The 26,246-nt window shown below is 36.0% G+C and overlaps 1 protein-coding gene across 4 annotated transcripts in view; it reads right to left on the bottom strand.

Moving 5' to 3' along the window:
* The window catches only part of MGAT5 (alpha-1,6-mannosylglycoprotein 6-beta-N-acetylglucosaminyltransferase), a 365,609-nt gene extending 341,208 nt beyond the window's left edge, over nucleotides 1-24,401 (bottom strand). For 3 of the 4 annotated variants that reach the window (XM_023499178.2, XM_023499179.2, XM_012544690.3), the window contains exon 1: nucleotides 23,975-24,401. The gene's annotated coding sequence lies outside the window, so the exon portion shown is untranslated. Of the gene's footprint in view, nucleotides 1-23,424; nucleotides 23,938-23,974 lie in introns of those variants that run through there. The other variant, XM_023499182.2, reaches the window with a different exon arrangement.
* Between the last annotated feature and the right edge of the window lie 1,845 nt (nucleotides 24,402-26,246).

Here is a 26,246-nt window from a genome sequence, read left to right as displayed (position 1 = left end):
TGAAAAAAAACTAAGAAGAAATCTTTCCAAATTCCTTCTATTACACAAATAGTTTTTTTAAATACCTCAACATAATAGAACATGTCAATCAATAGCAACAACAAAAATCATGTGATTATGCCAAAAGAACTAGAAAGTTTTTGATGAAACACAAGACAATCCAATTAAAAACACTAAAAAGCATAAGATTAAATGCAGCTTTTCTTAAAATTCTAAGTAGTTTTTATCTAAAACCAAAATCAAGCTATAATGGGGATAAATTGGAGATTTTTCCAAGAAGATTTGGGGTGAAGCAAGGCTCTCCATGACCAACACTATCATTCAATATTGTACTAGAAATGATAACTATAACAATGAGAAGAAAAAAGAAATTAAAGAATAGGCAATAAAGAAAAAACCTATTACTTTTTACAAATGATATGATAATGTACTTAGCAAACCCTGAAGAATTAACTAAAAAAACTAATTGAAGCAATTAACAACTTCAACAAAGTTGCACAAAATAAACCTACATAACTCATCAGTTTTTCTATATGCTACCAGCAAAATCCAGAAGGAAAAAATAGAAAGACAAATTCCATTTACAGTCACTGCAGGATAAAATATTTGTGAAAAAACTGCCAAGACAAATCCAAGGATTATATGAACACAATTACAAAATAAATACTTTTCACAGAAATAAAGAGAAATCTAAACAATTGGAGAAAGATTAATTGCTCACAAGTAGACCTGCCAATGAAAAATGACAATTCTACCTAAATTAATGTACTTATTCACTGCCATACCAATCAAATTACCAAATTATTTTACAGAACTCGGAAATAAAAGTAACAAAATTTACCTGATAGAATAAAAGTTCAAAAAGGTTAAGGAAACCAAAGGGGAAAAAATGTTAGTAAGGCATTTTAACAGTTCCAAATTTCAAATCATATTACACAGTAGTAATCATAATAACAATCTGGTAGTGGTTAAGAAATAGAGTGGTGGATCAGATTTATGGATAAGAGTTTATCTGGGAAACTAATGCATTGTTGGTGGAGTTGTGAACTGATGCAGCCATTCTGGAGAGCAATTTGGAACTATACCCAAAGGGCTACAAAACTGCCTACCCTTTAATTCAGTAGTGTCAGGGTTTGTATCCCAAAGAGATCATAAAAGAGGGGGAAAGGATCCACATATGAAAAAATGTTTACAGCAGCAATTTTTGAGATGGAAAGGAATTGGAAATTGAAAGGATGCCCATCAATTGGGGAATGGCTGAACAAGTACATGAATATAATAAAACATTATTGCTCTGTAAGAAATGATGAACAGAAAAAAAAAAGAAATGATGAACAGGAGAACATCATATGCAATAACAGCATATTATGTGATGATCTATTATTATAGAGTTAGCTCTTTTCAGCAATATTATAATCCAAGACAATTAAAAAAATTGAGAGAGAGAAAATATCAACTGCAACTAGAGAGAGAACTACGAAAACTGAATGCCAATTGAAGCATACTGTTTTCAGCTTTTTAAATTTGCTTTTTTCTCTCTCGTGGCTTTTCCCTTTTGTTCTAATTTTTCTTTTACAACAAGGCAAACATGGATACATCTTTAAAATGATTATATATATATATATATATACGTGTGTATGTGTGTGTGTGTGTGTGTGTGTGTGTGTAAAATCTATATCAGATTGTTTGCTGTCTTAAGGAAGAGGGGGGGAGGAAAGGAAAGGAGAAAAAAAATTGGAACTCAAAATCTTACAAAAATGAAAGCTGAAAACAATCTCTACATGTAATTGGAAAATTAAAATGTTATTGTGGAAAAAAGAAAAGAATTTATGATAAAGTGAGAAATTAAGGGAATTAAGGGAAGTAAAATAGATAATTTTAACTGCATGAAATTAAAAAGCTCTTTCACAAACAAAACTCATTTAGTCAAAATATGAAGGAGAACAGGAAACTTGGAGGTGGGGGGGGGAGGTTACATCAAGTTTCTCTGACAAAGGCCTCAGTTTTCTAATATTATACAAAACTGAGCCAGATTTATAAAAAATGAGGGCTATCCCCCAAATGATAAATGGTCAAAGTATATAAACAAGTAGTTTTTCAGAAAAAATCAAAACTATCAACAATCACATGAGAAGTGTTCTAAATCACCACTGATCAGAAAAATACATATTAAAACAATTCTGAGATACTACCTCATACCTATTACTAGAGTGACTACCATAACAGAGAAGAAAAATGACAAATGCTGGAGGAGATGTGGAAAAATTGAGACACTGGTATACTGCTAGTCAACTTTTCCAACTAGTCCAACCTTTCTGGACTAACATAATTTGACATATTTTGAAATTATGCCTAAAGGGCTTTCAAACTATGACCCTCTGACTCAGCTATACCAATATTGTGTGTGTATTCCAAAGAAATAAAAGAAAATGGAAAAGGACATTTTTATGTAAAAATATTTATAGCAGCTTGTGGTGGAAGAAAATGGGAAACTGAGGGGATACTCACCAATTAGGGAATGGCTAAATAAGTTATTGTATGATTGTGCTATAAGAAATGATTGACAGGATGGTTTCAGAAAAATCTGGGAAGACTTCCATGAAAGCCAAGAACACTGTACAAAGTAACAGCAATATCCTAAGGATGATCAACTGTGAAAGACAACCATTTTGATCAAGACAATGATCCAAGACAATTGACTGCAGATTAATATGAAATTTTGAAATATGAAATATGATAATTTATTTCATGACCTCACAAATATAATCAAAATCAAAATGCTTGCCTTCTTAAGGAGAAGTTGGGACAGGAGGAAGGAACAAAATTGGGAGTCAAAATTTTTTTTACATATCAATTATTTAAAGAAAATTACATGTAATTGGGAAATATTTAACTTATGAATTTTTAAAATAATCCCTGCAGATGTCTTTATTTGAGCCACTGATGTTCCTTTTAAGTCCATTTATTGAGAAGACAGCACAAATGTAGAAAAACTAATGAAAGAACTCTAACAATAAGACTGGAAGAACCAACTATGTTGTCATGGGGAAGAACTGCAATATAAATGAAGTTTGAAGCCTGAATATTAATATGAGAAACTTTTCATTTATGGAGAATGATTATTTGAGACCCTGTGCTTGAATTGGGGGAGGTGGGGTCCAGGTGGGGATTGGGTGCTGAGAAGGTGAAAGTTTTGGAGAGCAGTTTTCTTGGGGCTTCCTCCTCAATAAAAGAACATACACAGTTTCACATTTTCTTTGGATTCCATGAGGAAGAGAAAGACTGAAAATAAATCCATGAGTGGAAAGGGGCTTCTCATGCATATGTTTATTTCCAGCTTGCCACCTAGAAATTTTAGGAAATTTCCTCTTGATTGAGATGAAAACCTGTCTCTCTCTTTGTGTCTCTATATATTTCTTTATTGGTCTGTCTGGATGCTTCAGTATCATCTCTTTATCTTTCTTTAATCTTTTTTTTTTTTTTTTGGTGGGGGGGATCTTCTGTCTCTCTGTGAGTCTGTCTCTATTGAGCTGAAATATCTTACTGGACAGTTCATTAATTCTGAGTACTATCTGGTGTACTCTAAGCTTTATAATTTTTTTTTTCTGTTCTGTTTGCTATCAGCTTAGATAAATGGATATTTGCTATTTACTATTTTTAATGGTTTTTTTCTGTAACTACCATTTGGTGGGATGGGAGTCAAGCATTTGGATATTGCTTGGGGCATTCCTTCCCTATTAAAGAATAGCAATAAGGAAAACAGCACAAATTTGAAAGTCACTTACCCTAAGATCATAATATTTAAAGGAAGCAAATAGATTTCATTTTAGTCTGGTATGTCGTCTCTCAGAAGAGAGAGAAAAAAATAAGGCAACTTTGTGGCGCTAATCTCCTGCTTCCCTTTAAGTAAAAGAATCAGTTTTTCTTGGAGAGGGATGTATAGGATTACAGAGATATCTATTTACAACTCCCTGAGAGAAACATTTAGACAAATTTATATAGACATATAAACTTATATGGGTAACACATATACCTTAAAATCGTATGCACATAATCCTCAAACTTAACTTGGAGTCACGAAGACCTGTGTTCAAATTGTATCTCAGATATTTATTGTATGTGTGATCCTAGGCAAGTCACTTAATCTTTGTTAACCTCAGTTTCATAGTCTGTAAAATGAGGCCAATAAAAGTATTTATCTCACATAATTGTTGTGAGAATTGAATGAAATAACATTTATAGAGGAGCACATACAGAGAAAACATATTAGGCTGCTGAGATGTTTACTCTTCAATTTTCATGTGATAAATTTCAGAAACCATTCTTAGTTCTTATTGTATGCCCCTGGTGATAAGAAGCATTCCCAGGACTCTTATTTCTTTAAACAAACAAAAAAGGAAGTAAATGAAAATGTTAAGAAAACTGTCCAATTGTTTTCATCTTCCATCTACCATGCTCCCAGATCATTCATAAGTGATTTATAAGGGCTAGGCTGGTTAGAGAACACTATTTTTCCCCCAGCAATAAATCACACCTGGTTTCTCTTCAGTTTGTCCATATCAAAATAAGTAAGTGAATCCTCAGAATACTTGAAATATGTAGCATTTATAAAGTGTTTAAGGTTTGCAAAGCACTTAACTATTTTAACTCATTAGATCCTGGTAAAACTTTAAGAGATTGGTTCTATTATTATCTTCATTTTATAGATGAGGAAACCAAGGCAGATTTCCACTGAGCCATCTGGTTGCCTAACTACTTGTCAGAAGACTTGACTTCAAGATATTACTTTAATACCTATTAGCTATATGATCTAATTCTTCATAAGAAAAAAAAAAATGGATCAGCTCCCTATACTTCATAGGTTGTTACAAAGAAAGCACTTTGCAAAACTTCAAGCACAACAAAAATAAATTATTTTTGTTATTATTCATAACTCAGCTATACTTGATATCACATTAAGTCTTCAGGGTTTCCACTCTACTAACTAAAAATTCAGCAGCAGTTGTAACTTGAAAAGATCTCACTAGCCAGATCAATGAAGGGAAGAAAGTTTGGTTATGAGGAGGGGAAAAAAGCCTTATTTAGTTTTTTTCTGAAATCAATATTATTAATTCCTTCTAACCAAACTTATACAAAACAGTGAATAAATTTCTTCATAATGACATTATTTATTTATGGTATTTTACATAGCTATTTTTTGTTCACTATTTTGCTTGATGTCACTTTAAAGAATAAAGAGTTATAATAAAGCATATACACATAGTAAAGTAAGGGTTGATAAAATGTAAAATTTATTTATGTCTAAATTTCTAGGAGACTTTGTCTATTAATCTGGAACCATTAGACTGAATCTGCTACAATAATTCTGACCAAAAAAAAAAGAGAAAATGTAGGAAATATAATTCATATACTCCCTACTTGGCAAGAAAAAATGTCTGCTTGACCTTAAGTCAAGAAGACATGAATTAAATCCAGCCTCAGAAACTTACTTTTGTGACTGTGGAGCAACTCAATCTGTGAGTTTCAGTTTCTTTGTCTTTTAAATGGAGATAAAAATAGCACCCACTTCCCAGAGTTTCAGTAAAGATCAAATGAAATATATTTGTAAAACGCTCTGAGAAGAATAAAGTACTAGAAAATGATAGCTGTATTAGAACAGCTAACAAAATGGCTCCAATTTTCAGTTCTTCCTTCTTGCTTCAGTGATACTAATCAAAATGCTTTGCTTCTTCCTATTTCAGTTCTCTTTTCAAACTATTCCTGACTTCACATATACTTTCTTTTTTTTTTTATTATTATTATAGTAACTTTTTATTGACAGAATCCATGCCAGGGTAATTTTTTTTACAACATTATCCCTTGCACTCACTTCTGTTCCGATTTTTCCCTCCCACCCTCCACCCCCTCCCCTAGATGGCAAGCAGTCCTATATATGTTGAATATGTCCTAGTATATCCTAGATACAATGTATGTGTGCAGATCCAAACAGTTCTCTTATTGCACAGGGAGAATTGGATTCAGAAGGTAGAAATAACCCGGGAAGAAAAACAAAAATGCAAACAGTTTACATTCATTTCCCAGTGTTTTTTTCTTTGGGTGTAGCTGCTTCTGTCCATCATTGATCAATTGAAACTGAATTAGGTCTCTTTGTCAAAGAAATCCACTTCCATCAGATTACATCTTCATACAGTATTGTTGTTGACGTATATAATGATCTCTTGGTTCTGCTCATTTCACTTAGCATCAGTTCATGTAATTCTCTCCAAGTTTCTCTGTATTCATCTTGCTGGTCGTTTCTTACAGAACAATAATATTCCATAACATTCATATACCACAATTTACCCAACCATTCTCCAATTGATGGGCATCCGCTCAGTTTCCAGCCTCTAGCCACTACAAACAGGGCTGCCACAAACATTTTGGCACATACTGGTCCCTTTCCCTTCTTTAGTATCTCCTTGGGGTATAAGCCCAGTAGAAACAGTGCTGGATCAAAGGGTATGCACAGTTTGATAACTTTTTGGGCATAATTCCAGATTGCTCTCCAGAATGGCTGGATTCGTTCACAGCTCCACCAACAATGTATTAATCACATATACTTTCTTATCTGTGTTTATTCCCCTATTAAAATATAAGCTATCTGAGGGTAAGGTCTGTTTCACTTTTGTCTCTGAATTCCCAGTACCCAGTACAGTGCTTTACACATAATATATATGTAATAAATGTTTACAGGATTACTGCTGAATTCTAACATATTCCTCTAATATATGGATGATAACATACTTTTTTTTTTATCTCCCATTTACCCTAAAATTGACCATGTAGGTCACAAATTTAAGTCATATTGAATGTAACTCTAAAAGGGAACATTTTTAAGCCAATGGTTGACATTCCTTGTAAATTAGGTTCTGCCTACACCCTTTAGATATATTATTTACCACTCTTACCCAAAAAAGGCTTAAAGATACTTAAGTTTGATAGACAAGCAAAGTGGAAGAGGAGGAGGGGAATGGCTCATCAAGGAAACACTAGATCCTCTCCCATATTTGGATTGTAGAAATATTAACTCACATTTTTATAACAATTTCAGTTTTATAAAGCACTAATCTCACAACCATTGAAATAGCAAATCAACTATTATACTCATATTGAATATAAAGAAATTGAGGTTCCAAAAGAAGGCTAAGATCCAAAAACTGGCTCGTATATTAGAATGGATGCCAGAGTTATATGGGACACTGACCACTAATCCAAAACAATTCAAATAGATGTTTCTTAGAACCAGAGCAGAAAGCAGTTTATTCAATTTCTGCAGAAAAAAAGGCATTGCTTCCATTACATTAGCATAGTCTGAGGCAGGACTGAGGCAAGAGGCAGGAAACAGAATAGGTTTTTTTATACCCTAAAAGTTTTTCACATCTTGGTCCCCAGGTGTCCCTGACTTACTTCATCCTTAGGGTACAAGAACAAGGGGAATATAGATTGTTAAGTGGTTTGTGTGAGATTAAGCAAGGGTTCAGACAAGGGGGTTTTCCTTGAACTGTAGCCCCAAACTATGGCAGAGGTCAGTTCTCTGAGAAATCCTGGATCCCACATAAAATCTGAGACACAAAGAGTGGGGAGAGAGAATTAGGGGAAAAAACTATTGGTCCACAGAGGTGGTTTTTATTTTCTTCAGTAACTTTGTAACATTCCTTTGAGACACAAGAAATACATATTTCTTGAAAACTAGTTTCACTGTATATTTTAATCACAGCAGTATTTTTCAAGTAGCTCCATATGAAAGAAACACTGTTTCTTCCACTAAAAAGACTCAACTGTTTTTTTCCCCTTCCCTTGAAGACATCCATCACATGGATGCCAATATCTTGGGATCAAAAAAAGGGCCTCTTTGAAACTTTTAAAGTTAAATCAATACACTCCTTATCCCATAATATTATGCTGCCTGCAAACTACCAGACTGGACTAGGTCTGCTGATTTTGTAATTTTAAACACAGCAACATAACAAAGAACACATATATGTGAGCAAACATATGTAAAACCCATACCAAATTGGAATAAAAATTAAATTTCCAGAAGAATGTTAGATATGAAATTTAAAATCATAATCAGTGATATAAAAGTCCAAAGTATATAAATCTTTGTGTTGAAATATTAGTTTCGAATGAACACTTCTTTATAACGAACCAAAAGTTACTGCCACCAAAGACAAGTGGAAAACAATTTTATTTATTTATCATAAAGTCAAAAAATCATAAGATTCAGAGCCAAAAATGGTCCTAGAAATGATCTAGTAATGGTTTTTAATCTTTTTCATTCCATGAGCCCCGCTGGCACACTTTGGTTAAATCTATGGAGAACCCATTCTCAGAATGTTTTTAAAGACATAAAATAAAATACAGAATTACAAAGGAAGTCAATTACATGGAAACACAGTTATCAATTTTTTTTAAAGGTCACAGATCTTAGATTAAGAAACCTTGATCTAACTCAAATGCTTACTTCAGTGTTAAAGAAAATTAAACAAACCCAGAAGAGCTAAAGGATTTGTATGCACCAGTAGGTAACTGAGATTGTATGCAGCAGTAGGTAACTGAGATCTGAACCTAATCATTCTGAATTCAAAGCTAGGGTTTTTGTCACAGACTTCTTTTCTAAACAAAAGTGATTATTTCTTCAATTTTTTTTTTTTAAGTTAGGAAAAATATGTGATAAAAATAAGAGTTGTTCTCTTATGTTTGCATATGGCTGTCAGAGTGGCTGATTTGAGCCAAAAAACTGTGATTCCATTAAAGTGACAGATTCCAAGCCAAAGAATCATGTATGATTATAACCCCTAACAGAAATATTGCTTGCTTCATATCTTGAATAAATCAGGATTTTTTCCTCCTTCCTCAGCTGCACAGTAAATAGTACCATTCACATGAACATCTTCAGACATGAAGGATTACAGTTCCTTAATTACAACTCAAGAGACCTTTTGAAATTAACCCTGTTCAAACATTTTCCTTCTAAATAGTTTCAACTCATTTCCTTTGACTTTAGAATGCCTTAAAGTTTGGGATTTTTTTTCTTTCTGAAATCAGCCCCTTATTCATTATGTCAATTCAGAAGCAGCAGAGAAAAAAAAATCTAAGTAATGAATCATTTCAACATTAACCAAATACTGCAGTACTGTTAGGATGCCTTGGTCCTTTATCAAAGCAGCATGTTATCTGAGGAAAATGATCCATCCAAGGTATTTTTTCCTAATAGAAGCTAACAAATAAAAACAACCTTCCAAACCATCTGACAAAGTATCTTCAATTCAGCTCCTTCCAAGGAGAATGGTTTTCTATTAAAAAGGGTAAAATAAACACGATAAAGAAGGGATTAAAACCCAAGCTAAGTGATGAAAAGTGAGATAACATCCATAAAGTTTTAAATCTACAATATAAATCTATTTATACATCAGGAATACAAATACAACTTGGTACAGAACCTGTGATAATATAAGCCCTTAAAAGGCACAGGAAGAGCATCAGATTTGGAATCAGGAAGACTTGAATTCAAATCCTGCCTCAGATACTTACTAGTTGTATGATTCACTGACCCTCGGTTTCTTTCCTTATTAGCAAAACAGGGATAATTGTTATTGTTGTTTGCCCTTTGTTCTTTTTTTTTTTTTTTAATAATAGTTTTGTATTTGTCCTTTATTCTTGAGGAGGCCCTGACTTGCAAGTGAATTGGATTTCAGTGAGACAGAGCTGTACAAAGTGATCAGTCTCACTCCACAGTAATCTGAGTTCAATGGCAAGACATAGGTCAGGATGATTGGAGATGACTCCAGTTTTATTTTGATCTTTTAACAATAATAGCACTTACTTGAAAGTATTGCTGTGAAAATCAAATAACATATGTATAGCAAATTTTAGGAACCATTTAAATGCTCCCTGCTATTATAACTGAGGAAATCTGAAGCACAGAAAACTAGTGAGATGAGATATACAAGTGGTTGCCATCATTTTACAAGAGGGAAAAAAAGGTGAATTCTTCGAACTTGATACCAATCCACTCCAACTTTCTAGTATTTTCTAGGATCAGAGTAATTTGTGAGGACTTAAAAATGTGATAGATCCTTCAAGCCAAAGTGGATCACTAAAAATAAGTCACACAATGTAACTTCTTTTCAATAGGAAGAGATATTTTTATATATTTTACTATATAAATATTCATTGTAAAATATATTTCTAATAGCCAGCTTTAAACATTTAAACATTATATATTAAATATATAATAGTAACTTATAAGTTTAAATACTATATACCAAATATGTAAATATTTAAATCTGATTACTAGACAAGTAAATTAAAGACAAACATTGAAAGTGTACTCAGAATTCAACAGGGCATTACACAAACTTCTCCTGACATTCTAATGGACAAGGTCAAAAAAGGTGAGCAAGATCCACAGCTGTATGAAGAACCATGTTCAGAATACAGATTATTTGATGTCAACCCAGAACAGATTTCTAGAGTCAAAAGTAAACATTTAATCCATGGTGCCTCATTTTAACTCAAGGAGAAAATGATGTTAAAGAGACAGCAAAGTGAAATATAACGACTGGATTTAACATCAGAGGTCCTGGGTTTAAATCCCAGAATTGCTGTTCACTATCACCTATGTCAGGGGTCCTCAAATTAAGGCCCACAGGCCAGATGTAACAACTGAGCACGTTTATCCCCCTCACCCAGGGCTATGAAGTTTCTTTATTTAAAGGCCCACAAAACAAAGTTTTTGTTTTTACCATAGTCCGGCCCTCCAACAGTCTGAGGGACAGTGAACTGGCCCCCTATTTAAAAAGTTTGAGGACCCCTGACCTATGTGAATGTTGGTAAGTCATTCAAACTTTCTAGACCTCAGTTTCTCCTTGTATTATATCAAAGAGTTAGAGGTCTAAGAACCCAGGTCTTCCTACTCCTAATTCAGTGTCCTCTACGCATAAAGAGGAATAAAGGTACTTTACTTTAGATTATCAAATTTTGCCCCTCCCTTTAGCCTCCCCCCTACTCATTATACTACTATAACTACTACTACTACTAATATTACTACTACTACACATGAAGGCAAACAATATATATGTGCATATGAAGGCAAGTCCATTATGCATGTGAAGTTATGCAAAACTATTAACATTAACTTTTGAGATAATTTGGTGTTTGTCTCTGCTGTGACACCAAGAAGGAATATCAACCTGCACTTTCAAAAGCTCCCGAGATGGAATAGTTTGCTCCCCAGTTGTGCTAGGTCTATCACCCATGAATATAATGTTCATTTAGCTATCCCCATTGCTACTCTTAACTTCTATAATTCTATCATTCTCTTTTTCTGCTTTAACCACTTTCCTAGTTCTTGGCTTTCTAATAAAAACTTGGCCATGTGTAGCTATCTCCTGCCAGATTGTCTTTCCTTCTGATCTGGAAGCTAATCATATTGGTTATCGCCTTGGATGTAACTATTGTATTCTCTAGACCATTTTTGTTACTAGCAAAGACATTTTTAGGGAGAAGGGGGTGAAGTTGGGGAGTAGTTTCTATTTCTGGGTTTCAAACCATTCTTGCAGGGATAGTCCTTGGATAACTAGAGTTTTATTATTTAGCTATTTCAAATTAAAAGTCATTTTGAATATCCAGAAAAATGATACTCTTTTTTTTTTTTTTAATGTGAGGAGAACTATTCTTAAAACTCTTCTTGTTGAAGTTGACTTTTAAAGGAAATTCTCTTTGGTTGACATCTGGTGTAAAATTTCATCATAAGTTATACCCAATATGGATAAAGAGAGTATTATACCAATTTACACCTGATTAATTTTAACTTGTTAATATATTGCTACATAAAATGATCTCTTGGGTTGTCTGGAGTTTTTTGAGGGGGTGGGTTTTTGGGGAGAGGGTATTATATATGCATGCTTTCTCCACCAGCAGATTAATATTCTGAGGGCAGAGACGATTTCTTATATTTTCGTATATGCTTATACTGTTAGATACAGGCTGTCAATAGACCAACCACTAATATATTAACTTCCCCTCAATATTTAAACCCTTCCAACAAAGTTATTTAACTCCCTTCACAAAATCATAAAATTTGAGAGCCAGGAAGATCCTGAGAGATCACCTAATCAATTTTCTTTATTTTACAATTGAAGAAACTTTCTCCTACCCCCTTCCCCCACCCTCCCATATATCCAATCTTTAGGGTCCATATCCTAGCAAAAAATCTAATTAACCCCTTCAGCCTATTAATTGGGAAAAGGCTGGGCAAACTGTGGTTTATGAATATCATGTAATACTATTATTCTATAAGAAATGATAAGCAGGCAGGTTTTAGAAAAAACCTGGGAAGACTACACTGATGATGAGTGAAGTGAACAGAATCAGGAGAACACTGTACACAGTATCAGCAACATTATGTGAATGATCAACTTTGATAGACTTTGCTCATCTCAGCCATATAATGATCTAAGACAATGCCAAAAGACTTATGAAAGAAAATGATATCCACATCCATAGAAAGTACTATGGAGTCTGAATGTAGACCAAAGTATATTATTTTCACTTTGTTGTTGTTTTTTCTTTCTTGTGATTTTTCCTTTTTGTTCTGATTCTTTTTTCACAATATGACTAATATGGAAATATGTTTAATATATCATATATAATCGATACCAACTTGCTAGTTACCCTGGAGAGGAAGGAGGGATAAAAAAATGGAAATCCAAAATTTACAAAAGTGTTAAAATTAGTTTTCAACATTTTATTTTAAAAATAATATTTAAAAGAACAGGAAAAAATAATCCCCTTAATTTGGAGATTTTATCATGGGGCCGAAACAGTACTACTTAGAACGTGAAAATTCTCCTCAACTCCTTATACTTACCATCACTGTACACAGACAGTACTTCTTATGCCTTCCAGGTATCTACCAAAACACCAGAGCCTGTCCAGCTCAGGCAAGGTGCCATCTGTCTGGCCTCTTTTCCTACCTCTTACTGTGGTAACAATAATAAAATCAATATTATCATTACTCCTGGAAAGGGCATGACAATCCACTACTTTATGACTTTACTCATCATCCCTCTGACTTCCTAGACCAACTTGGCCACCATTCTTATAAAGGAACATATATACATAAACATATAATAATATATATTATATCCCTATTAGAAGCATGTCAAAGGATGAGGATAATAGAGCAATTGTACAATTCAAAAATATACGTATAATCTTTCTAAAAAAATAGAAAATAATTAAAGTGATTTCTTCATATATTTCCTAGTGTTTAGGTCTGAGGTTTGAGTCTTCCCTTTTTCCTACCACTTACTTAATTTCCAAATAACAAAAGGAAGTGCTTATCATTTTCATACTCCAAATATAGGCTTAGAAGCGAGAGGTGGGGGAAGGGAAGGGGAAGAGGAAGGGGATTGAGATAGTAACAATAACATCATTTCTCAGTGATTAGGAGGAAGCTATTCAGTTGAATGAATCACCCTACAAGCCAAATCATTTCCCTCCAACAGAAGATTATTGAAATTCAATTAAAATTACCAAACACTTATTAAGCACCTAGAATATATATACATTGTATATAAAATACACATATACATGTATATATGTGTAAGACATCTAAGACACTAAATTCAGTGCAGAAACACAGAAAGTCTATGGGCAATTAGTTCAGCAATTACTACATAGTCATCAGGCTAAGCAAGAAGGTATAGAATAGCACCTCAACCATCCTGGGGAGAAGACCATCTCCCTAAGGTGACAATTCCAAGAAGTCTCTCAGAAATAAACTCTCTAAAGTCTAATAATATCTGAAACAAAGGGTCTCTATCTGGAATTGCCTGACATCTCATATTATCTATCTCCCCTTTTTGTGATTTTGAATAGGTTGGGCCCCTGATACCTGGAATAGACATCTTCTCTTCCATTTGAGAATTCCTATTTTCTTTCAAGATTCAGTTTAAGTGTCATTTTTATACACAGCCTTTCCTAATTCCACTAGACATTAATAATATCTTTTCATCCTCAAATTACCTTATATTTACCTATTTGTTTACATGTCAAGTCAGAAGATCTTGCTTTCAATCCTGTCTTATTTCTTGAATAATTTGAACAAATCACTTCAGAATCTGCCTAAATTTCCTTATAATAAAATATATAGATATGCTAGATTACCTCTAACATCCCTTCTGACTCTAACTGTATGATTCTCTGCAGGACGAAGCTTTAAAGGGTCAGAACAGGGCTGAGAATAAAAGAATTATTCCTAAGGTCCTTGACAACTCCAGAACTCTATGATTCTTCAAATATAGAGTTCACAGAGGTATTATTGACCTATTTCAGGGGTGAAGAGATAAAGAGTAATTGCCCACAATATTCTAAAAGGAGTTCATTTCAACAATGAACATTTATTATGTGCCTAACTCAGGAATATAAAAATGAGCAATACACAATCCCATCCTTAAGAAGCTTATAATCAAGTAGGAGATATAAGACGAGTACAAATCATAATGTTGATCAGTGGACTGAAGAGATTCAAATAGAGTACTAGGAGAAATTTGAGAAAGCAGATGTCATTGATAGTTACTGGGATCAAGGAAGGTTTTATCAAGAAGACAGCACATATATTTGAGAGAAATTTGAGAGAAAGGGAAGGATTTCAAAGATAGGGGACAGGATAGGTTAGTATATATAGAGACATACTGTCTCTAAAGACAAAATGCCACTCAGGAATCAAGAGTTGGAATTAACCCTGGGAAACTGGAGAGCCTTGATCCAGAGGTAAAATGATGATGGATAAAAAATATTTCCTTCACCTTGACCCATGGTTTCATAGAATAGGGTGGCTACTGCTCTGCCATTTTCTTCTAATAAATTCCCTCCTAAGCCAAGTCTTATCTGTCCTATCTTTCCATTACACTCATTGAAACTTTCCCCTATTGTTAACAAACACCATTCATCCAACATCTTTTCCTCTTATCTTATTCACACTTTCTGGTCCTCACTGAAATCTAGTTTGTTTTTCCTAAAGACATACACAGTATCTTTTGACACTTTCTTCAAGGACTCTTCTCCTACATCTTCTCCCCCTCCCCCAACACCTAAGACCATGAGGATCCACTTCCACTGACTCTGATGAACATTTCTTTTCTTCTAAAGTTCACTTCATCCCACCCAGATTCTTGGTTTTGTCCTCCATTTCACTCCAAATCACTATTCCTCCTCTATCAGTGCTTGGGTCAGTCTTTCCCCAAATATTCTTCCCATGACTCCACCTTTCAACTGCCATGACCAGTCCAATGTACTTCACCCACACCCAGGAATGGTAAGAATAAAGTTTCATGTTCCTTTGAACCACATTAACTGAACTTGCCCATAGTGGTAGAATTCCTAGTTAATAGCTTTGCCAGAAATGAAGTCATCTTTTAAGATAGAAAATATAAATGGGAAGGGGAGTAATATGTAAAAAGGTAAGTTGAGATCTGATTGTAGAAAGAGAATGAGGAATTTTTATTTTATTAATCACTGAGGATTATTTGAAAATGTACAGCATGAATGACCTTCCTTAGAAATAAAATTATTTTAGCCTCTGAGAGAAAAGAGGGGGAAAACAAACAAACAAATAAATAAGAAACCAATGGAAATAGATAAGGGAAGGAGGAGAGTGAAGGAAGACATAAGATGACCAGTTAGTATATGCTAGGACAGAAATCAGAGTAGGTAGGTGCACAAGGGACAGAGTACTTGATCTGGAGTCAGGAAGACCTGACTTGAAATCTAGCCTTACTTACTACCTGTGTGACCATGGGCAATAACTTAATCTATTTGCCTCAGTTTCCTTCTCTGTAAAATAGGGATAATAATAGGACCTAACTTCCAGAGTATTATATAACGTACTTATCATCACAGTCAGCACATAGTAAGCACATGGTATCATCAACAGCACAAACATCATCATCATGATTACCATCATCATCCTCAGTAATGGTGATGGGTGGTGGTAATAGTAGTAGTAGTAGTAGTAGTAGTAGTAGCAGCAGCAGCAGCAGCAGCAGCAGCAGCAACAGCAGCACCAGCAGCAACATCCATTTAATCTAATCCAGGCAAGAGGTAATAAGTTCTAAACCAACGTAGTAGCAATAAAGGGGGAGAGAAATGGATAGACAGACAGGGTAGCACTGAGGTAGAATTGACAAATCTTGGCCAATGTTTGAATCTAAAGAGTGTAGGAAAGAAAAAAGTTCAGATAAACCTAAGGGTTGGCGAATCTGCAAATAGGAAAAGTACAATAAGTAGAAATAAGGAAATTAAGAAAAAGTCATTGAAAAGCTGATTATGTGACAATTAATTTACTTTAAATTTGGGGTATATGCAGGGCCAATGGGAATCCAAGTGGAAATTTCTAAAAAGGAGTTGTAAGTTAGTGCTACATACATAGATTTAAGAGTCATCTACATAGTGGTGATAATTGAAGCCAGGGGAGTAGATGAAATCACCAAGAGACAGAATGAAGAAGGCCAATTCTTTAAGATTGGTTGTTAGAATTCTTATACAGAGAAATAGAAACAATCAGAAACTGAAAATTCTGAAAAAAAACTGAAAAAAACAAATTCTGCTCACAGGACAAACATCCAATCTCTTTCCATGAAGTACTATACTACCATAAGATTCACATAAACTCAAACACTCTTGTTTGAACTTGTTCTCAATGGAAGAAAAACCAGTCCACTCTGTTTTTTTGAGAAACCAAGTCATTTCCTACCCAGAGAACAAGCAACAACAAATTAATTTCAAAATATCCAAGAGAAAATATTCTTAAAGGTAATGAAGCACAGAGATTTGGTTCTTTTCTGCAAAGTATTTTAACTGCATACTAAAGTAACTTGTTAACAAAGGAAAATCCAATTCAACAAATTCAATTCAATGTTTGTTGAAGGGGAAAAACAATAATCATTCTTCCACAACCATTTTTGTTCTTTTAGCCCATATCAACTAGTCACTTATCATTATTAGAGAATACTAAACTAAACTTGGAAGGCAATTTTAGAGATTACCTATTCTGAACCTCTTATTTTAAAAGGAAACAGGCACCAACAGATCAGTTTGCATTTAATTAAATTACACTTATTTTTTACATTGCTTTGGAAGTGTTTTTAAATATTTCATATTATACCTTTCTGGAAAAAATATACATTATTTAGACATTCCTCTTCTTTACCTACCTATGTACACATTAAAGGTGGTGCTCTGTGTTGGTGATTCTTTTTGGACCAGATAACATAGAGCATAAATGGTGGAGAAAGGGTAAAGTATAAAATAGGGAGAAATCAAAGAGAGATTAATAATATATGAAGCAATGTAAAAAATATAAATGAAGGAAAAATGTTCATTAGCATTCCAACATGGTAACTACATGAAGTCAAGTGGTCCTAGTGGTCAGAGGCTGTAGTATTCAGGAATGTTTTTCTAGGCTTTTACTCTTTCTAGGATTCCACAAAAACTTTGGTGATGTTGTTTAGAATAATCTTTACTTTGACAAATCTCCTCAATGCCCAGACATTTCTAGCCCATTGCTTACTCCTTTTTCAATTTTCCCTTAAAAAAAAAAAAAAAAAAAAAAAACACAACTTCTTAACAGAATAAAAATACATGTTAGAAGAAACCAGGACCAAAATTCTTACCAACCAAGAAAAGCTAAAATGTTTAAGACAAAGGATAAATAAGCCAAAGAGGGAGAAGGCTTTGAAGAAGGATGAGTTTACAAATTAAAAATACAGATTATTGCTGCATTTAAAGAAAGTAAACTTCAAAAGCAAAATCAGAGAAAAGGGGAATGAAGCAGCTATAACAAACATAGTATACTGTCCTTCTGACTCAAAGAAAATGCTCTTGAACCAATATCTGTAGCAAATGTGCTTTAAATAGTTTTTTGAGTAGTGGAGAAAAATTAACATATAACTATCCATAATCTCTACAGGTTCTTCTGGTAACTAAACTAGAAATTTATTGTGAGCTTGCCAGGCTTGGGCAGAAAGTTTCAAGCCATGGGAAAAATGTTTTTCCAGTAGTTATAAATAGTTCACTATCCTCTTCTTTATCATCTCTAATCAACTAAGCCGTCTTAGATAAGGAGTCAAAGAACAAATGACTACAGTGGTCTCCAAATTGGAGACAACAGAATATTCCTCACAAGAGTAGAAAATGTGAACAGGAAAGTGAGAAATTAAGAAGCCTCACTTCCAGTTTCTGCCTCCTGTCATGTAGGGTCTTATCTTCAACACAACTAACTATGCTAGTCCCCTACTCACTCTAAATTATACTCTGTTAAACTCCAGTGACTCCCTATTGACTTTAAGTTCAAATGTTATTTGATCTTTACCTGATCCTTTTTAAACTTATAATGTACATAATTATTAGCAAACTGGCACACATATTATATATTTGTGTTATAATGATGATAACTATTAGTAGGATAGTAAAAAAAAAAAAAAATGATGTTCAAGTAAGTAATGCTTATAGACCACTATCCTAGACCTAGACCATGAATAAAGAAGGCAAGTGGTAATCTTGAAAACAATATTTCTAACTAAAAGTCACAATTGCAAGGCTTTCTTTCCTATCCTCTTATCTACTCACCCAAATAGATAGTATATTCCAAACTGGAAACCTGAAAGACTCTGAAGAAGGACCACAGCCACAACCAATTCTTTCTTGTAGAGGTCCTTAGTGTCAAATCTCTGAAGGCACACTTTTACATATGCCTTTCTAGGGAAGGAAGGATACATTTAATAATGTAACTCAATGTGCATTTATTAAATATCTATGATTTTCTAAACATTGAACACACAAAGAAAAAAGTGAAAGTTCCTGCTTTCAAGGGGTCTACAATCTAGTATCAATGAACATTCATTCAAATATGGAAACATAGGAAACAATTCTACCATTGAGAAGATAACTATAATGCTACACAGTCTTCTGGGATCTCAATGACATCCAGTTCTAGGTAAGTATTTGACTTTTATTACTATGAGAAAAGACTAGATACATTAAAAAGGAAAATAGAAATTAAAAGGAAAATCATGATTATGGTGAAAAGAAACCATGGTTGGTTACACCTTAATCTAATTTAATTTTCTCCCCAAATATATACTGAGATTCTCTTGATATGTGGAATTCTGCAGTGCAAGAATTCCCTCTGCCACCAGGCAGATTCTGAGCAGCCAGAGGGGTATAATGGACAGAATGCCAGACCTGAAATCAAAAAGACCCAAGTTCAAATTGTGCTTCAGACACCTCATAGCTGTGTGATCCTGGGCAAATTATTTAACCTTCTGTTTGCCTCAGTTCCTCAGCTGTAAAACAAACTTGAGAAGGTAATGGCAAATAACTCCAAGAAAACTCTCAAACAAGGAGCCAGATACAATTAAGAAGGCAACAAAACCAAGACTAAATAACAAATAACAACTAAATAACAACCAGGCAAATCCCAGTCAATCAGTCATTACTTATTGAGTAAGTCTTACTAACCTACTTGAATTAAATGATTTGCTCAGTTTTACATAGCTATTAAAATTCTGATTCTAATCTTCAGGAGTACAACTCCCAAATTGTATCTACTCTTCTAAGATGCCTCCCATCTTCACTATTTTTATTCATAGTTATTTAATACTAAATATCCAGTTGAAATCCTCAGAAAATGTATCAACATAGAATCCACAAAGAGGAGAAGGTGAAAAAAGGGCTTTACCTCACTTCAGACGTGTAATCTTGTAACAGTACAGCCATCTTCTGGCTGGTAAAAGTTTCTTAAGATAGTCTTCAAAGCATTTTTTAATGTTTAATGTAAAACTTGTAATAACAAGCTCCACATCTCTATTCCTATTTCATCAAAATCTGACATAGTCACAGTGACCAAAAGCCACAAAACACATCATGACCTTAAAAATATTTTCCCTTATCATATTCCCACCTGCCTTTCTGGAAAACACTGGTAATAACTCACTACACCAGTCATCAAGAAAGTGTCTTATCACTATCTCACACCTAATTCTTGGTAAGAAGCTCTATAGTTTCCCCATGTGAGATAAAAGCCAACATATAGAAAATAAAATAGCACTACCTTTTTGTACTTCTTGGCTAACATTAATCACCTGCCTCCATTAAAACTTATAAAAACAGGAACAGACATGAATTAGCCAAAAAATATCCTGTCATATAGCCACTACTTCTACTCATGGAGAACTTGCTAAAATAATTCCAAGATTTCACAGAGAATTGAGCTCACTATTTCAATTATATCTAGAGTAATAAGCAGTTACCATTGGAGCAAAGACCAAGCTTTGAATGGAAGATCAAGGTACACTTAATTAACATGTGGCACTCTCTTCCATCAACTAACTGAAACTCTTCAATATAAGGCCACAGCATTAGATTCTGTAAGGACTTTAGCATTTCAACTATTCTGGAGGAAAACTGAGTAAAAGGTTGATTTGTTATTTTTAAACTGAAAAGGAGGAGGGAAAAAGTACTTTGAAAGATCTTGAGGTTCCTGCTCTAAGATGTATTTTTCTATTAAAAACCACAATAAATGCATGCATTATACATATATGCATGTTAAAAGATTCATAAATGAATACTAGGGTCATACTTTCAAGCCAGAAAACATCAGAAAATTAAAATTTGATCAGATTAAAAAAAAAAAACACCTCATTATCTTTTGCTTTGTACCAGTGACTAGAAATACACAGAAATTCCCTATTTGTACTACCCTCAAACCATTCCCTTTAGCAATCATTATCGTTTCCATCCAGGTTATAAATGAACACCCATTATATGGGTTCTAAGTATATATGAACTAGGCAGGTAGACACACTTTTTTCCTATGATTTATATAAATGAATTTGACTTTGATGTGAGAAAGGCAGTTGGTCACATAAAGGAACAAATAACTGAAAAGATCTTGACATATACCTTATAAGAATACCACAGGTAACACTGTTGAGTTCTCTGAACTCCCAGTCCAACAAAAACAGCATTTCCTCTCATTTCAGAGGCTGCTAAATCTCCTACAATCTGGGGAAGTTTATGGACCTCTTATCAAAATGATTTTAATTATAAAGTAAAATGCATGGATTTATAAGAGAATTCAATTTATACTGCAATAGGTATCAAAGTATTTAAAAAAAAAAACAAGTAAGATCTTGGTTTAAGAACCACTGCTCTAGTATTAAAAAAGCACTAAAAAAAAAAAGGGAACTAGAAAGAAGGGATAAGCATTTATTAAGTGCCTGCTGTTTTAGGCACCATGCTAAGCTTTTTATAAATCTCATTTAGAGGGAGAGAGGAAGAAAACTTGGAAGAAACAGGAAGTCAGGGGGAAAGGGGATGGGGAAGAAGGAAGGGAGGGAGAGAATAGGAGGAAAAGGAAGAAGAGGACGAAGAGGATGAGGACAGAAAGGGCAGGGAGAAAATGAGACAAAGTTTAAAAGATAGAGATAAAAAGAAAGAATTTTAACTACACTCTGTTCAAAGGGATACAACTTCCTATTTCAGGATCCTTTTATTTTTTGAAGGTTTTTTTTTTTCTTCAATGATTATTAGTGGACTGTTTGAAGAAGGTATTTTAATTATAACCCTAATATGAACATTTTAAATGTAAATTATGGTCAAGGAACGGTAGTGGAAAATCTACTATAATACTATAATGTCAAAACAGAATTGAAGCTTTTTCCTTTGCAAAAAGCTTCTGGTTTTTTCAAATCAGGGGAACAAAGAAGGTACTAATCTACCACCAAGGCCAGGAGGAGACATAGGGTATGTGTCACATACAACCTCATCCAGTTTAAAAAAAAACAAAACACTAACACGGGACAATTTCAAGGGGTAGAAAGAATGAAAGGGAATAGAGGTCAGCTCCAACCATATTCCACCCCACCCCCATAAATCTTTTTACTTGCCATACCTGGAACTTAAGGTGTTTTGTGTGCTTTAAACTGGAATAACATTCATATACCCTCTAAAATGCTCATTGCCTCTTTCCAATGGTAGCACACTCTCTGCACTGCACCCCCAACTTTCTAATCTCAAGCAGAAAATTTTTCACTCCAACCCCATACTGCCTCCAACAGGCTTCCACCTGCGGCTATTGGAGCTTATAAGGCTTCCCTAGGATGGATGTCTTCAAACAAGGAGTAGAACGGGAGAGGAGGTAATCAGTGGAAGGACCTAATAAAGTATAACGAGAGCAGGCTGCCTGCGCATTCCCTTCATCCTTTTATCCAGAAATCTGGCTCCAACAGTTCTTGTTCTGCTTAGCAAGAGGCTCGTGGGCTCTCAAAATCCTTGCTAGACCAAATAACTAAGTTCCACCCGCGGCTTTACCACCACCCTAACCCTTTTCCCTGGAGAAAGCTATCAAGCTATTAAATAGCATGAGTATACAGAGGTAAAATGTATACATAAAAGCCTCCCAAAATCCTTCTGCGTGGAATGGGTTTGTTGTAGGGAGAATCTGGACTAAAAACGGACTGGACTTCATGGTCTTTATCAAAGGGAAAACTCTGCTCCTTTCTGCTCCGAATCCCCTGAGCTCCAAAAAGAGACCACTACCATCACCATTACCACCACTCCCCAGGCCTCCCAACATCCGACCCTGGCATCAGAGTGGGCAACAGAAAAGCTTATGAGAGATGCCAAATCCCCTCCTGACTCTCCCCCCAGGTCTGCAGAATGTGGCTCGCTGACAGGCTCCAGCAGGAGTTAAAGAAGGCCCGGTTCGGGAAGGAAGGGATATGTGGCAGCACCGGGGTTCAGGGGGCCCGAGCCCAGTCTGCACTCCCCTCCCCTTTCAACTTTCAGAATTGCTAAGGGTTGAGTAAGGGAGGCGGGCGGGCAGAGTGCCTGCCTGCCTCGCGAGGCTCACTATTCGGCAGGAAGTTCCTTGGGTTCCACTGAGCATGCTCTCGCCTCCCCCCCTCCCACCCCCTTCCCTTTTCCCCCCTTCTTTCGCCTCTCGCTTTTCCCAGACTCATAAACCACCTCGAGCTGGCGGGTTCACAATCTGGCAACTGCGCTCCCAGGTTTTGCTAACCCCTTAAGTGGGCACTGGCCAGCGTAACCCGGGGGCGGAGGAAAGAAAGGAGGCCGCAAAGGGCCAGCGCTGCCAGTAGCCCCAAGCTCACCGCACCTACAGTCCCAGCCTCCGTGGGAAGCGTTTGCTTTCTGCTCCACCATCCTACTCCCAACAACCCCCCCCCCCCTCCAAACACACACCCCATTCTCCTTGCACCGGGAGTTTAATACAGACCTCGACTATCACCTCGTTAGCCCTGAACTAGGAGGAGATACCCCCCGACATCCCGGCGGCAGGAGAGTCTGAGCCCTCACCTCGATTTCAGGAGGACTCCCGTGGGTGGACAAGATTCGGTCTCGGAGTCTCCCATTTTTAATACACAGTCGCTCATTCTCCTGCTCATCTCCCTTAGACTTCTCTTCCACACAGGATGCCCGTAAGCTTCCAACATCCCAAACACGCCTCAAACAAACCTGAAAGCTGTCCCTCTCTCTAGGGAGGAGCAGACCCAAGCTCAGATACCCGTCCCACGGGTGGGACTACGGAGTGGGCGCGAGGGCGCCGGTCTCCGGGGAGCAGCCCACCCCGGCTCTTGAGTTCCAAGGTCCTACCCGAACGGCCCGAGCGCTGGACAGCTGCAGAAGGAGGTCAAGCCTAGGAGGCTCAGTAGCTGCCTCCCGGCTCTGCTCCCCCGACTTGTCCTAGTCACTCCGTCCCTCTCTTTCTGGGGGAATATCTTCCCTTCTCTAGTGGAGCGGGAGGACGGCATGCTAGGGGTTGAAAGCAGAAGAGATGAGGAGAGGATGGGGGCGTGAATCCTTCTTTAGCCCAAGAGTAACAAAAATCATCGCAGAAGCTTCTTACCTCTCGGGCTGCTTCCTTTCTCAGTAGCTGCAGCAGCCCCCGGAGGAGCTGTTCACCCGTCGTCCCTTATAAGAGCCAGTGTGCAGGGATGCGGAGTTGGGCAGTCAGGAGGTCACACCGCCCGCAGGCTGCAGCAGCAGCAGGGACCGCTGAGCCTGCCTCGCGAGCTACCTGGGAAAGGAACCAGAGCCCGCGAGCTGCTGCCGCCGCCGCCGCCGCCGCCGCCAAAGCTGCAGGGTCGTGGAAACGGGCCGAGTCAGGGACAGTCTGCAAACTCCTAGACTTGGCAGGGACCGTGCACACAACACGCGAACACACTTTCACAGAGGAAGATACGCTGTCAGGTTTTTGAGAGCTCGGGGCAAGGGTTCCTCTGCAAATTCCTCAACCGTCCTCTCCCCAGCCCACCTCACCAACTTCTGTGGGCTCCTGGGCTATAGCAAAAGAAGACCTGGATTGCAGCCAGGGACTGTCTCCAAACTCCCCGCCCTCTCAGTCACTGCACAACCAATTCTGAATCAGGGAGTTCGGCTCAGGGACGGTCTACAAATTCCTAAACTTTCTAGAGAAGCATTCTCTCCAGTTCTGCCTTTCTCTGCTCCTTTGACTCCTCTCTCTCCTCCCTCTTACCATCCAAAAATCTGCGATTAAATCGGAGTCACTTGACACTTCTGATTGAGGAATTAACAAAACTGGTACTAAAGTTAGCGGCATTTCGCAAATTCTCGCATGAGTAAGGGTCACTCATAATAATCCAACATAAAAAAAAAATTGAACAATAAAGCCTCTTTTTATCTTCTGCAATTATTTTTTTTCAAATAATCAACAATTAAGCATAGTGGAAAATCATTGATTTAAAGATCAAGAGACCTAGGTTCTGACACTGATCTTCTTCAAATTTGTGACCTTAAATAAAGTTCCCTAGCCTCCCTCCGTATCTCGTTCTCTGTCCATTCATTAGAGATATGGGAGTATGGATCTCCAGCTCTAGAATCTATTAATATGATCAGCTTTGGGGAGATTAAAAAAGAGATAAACTTACTTTCCCTGAAGGACAAGAGTTAGCTCACAACCAGCATTGACTGGAATTGCATCCATTTAAGGTATCAGAGAAACCACCTTAAACAGGTATGTTAAATATAAGCACATTTCTCATGAACAGAATATTGTGATGAATTAACTGAAGATGATAAATAGCAAATTTTGTAATCTCAGCAAGTACCAGGAAACCTGTCAAAGATATGATAATAATAGCTAACAATTTTATTTATATATATATATATATATATATACTGATTTAAAATTTGCAAAGCACTATATATAAAATCTATTCTCTCATTTGATTCTCATAACACCACTGGGTACTAAATATCCCAATTGTGTGCAGATAAAGAAACTGAGGCAGGATCAATAACTTACTTGCCCAGGTTCACTAAGTAAGTAAATGTCTAAGGCAGAATTTGAACTTAAGTTTTTCTGATTCTAGATCTAATACTACATGAACTTCACCAAACTGCCACCCAACTACCAGGTTTATTAATGTTTCATAATAAAAGATTTGGGAACAGTTTTGGATGGGATCTACCAGCATCATACAACCAAAATTAGTTGACTTTATAGAATGATAATGTAAAATAAATAAATAGAAGAATGATAATACAAAAGTCCAATTGTTACTGTTGATCATTCTCTATCCCCCAGTTTCTAGAATGATCCTTCTTGGCAGGTAAGCATTCCTAAATATTTTCAACTAAACTAAGTCTGGGAACAATAGATTGTACAGCTATAAAGGACCCTTAAAGATAATTTGATGTAGTACCTTCATTTTTACAGATGAGAGCCCAGAGTCTAGAATGAAATAGAGCTAGTGGCAAAGGTGAACCTAGGTCTCTTAACGGTCTATTACTGTTTGCACTGCATCATCAAAGTGATGACTTTTTTTCCATCCAGTCATGCAACCTCTTGCACTTAGACTCAAACTGTGCATGTACTGATTGTATTTTTCATGTGATTCTACTTAGAGATTCAGACAAAAGTAAGAAACTTAAGTAATCACTATCATCTTATTCAATTCAACCCCTCTAGGCTTTGGTTTTTGTATTTGAAATGGAAATATTTGAATTATATGACCTCTAAAGTTCCTTCTGTTTCTAAATTTATGCGTCTGTAGCCATCCTGTCCAAGTTGTCAGAAAAATCTGTCCTCTGCCAGAACGTTCAGAAACTGCCCAGGGTGGTGTTTTTGTTTTTTGTTTTTAGCTTTATGCGGGTCT

Source organism: Sarcophilus harrisii, chromosome 3 (assembly GCF_902635505.1).
Source record: "Sarcophilus harrisii chromosome 3, mSarHar1.11, whole genome shotgun sequence".
NCBI lineage: Eukaryota > Metazoa > Chordata > Mammalia > Dasyuromorphia > Dasyuridae > Sarcophilus > Sarcophilus harrisii.
This window is presented reverse-complemented; position numbering and strand designations above follow the sequence as displayed.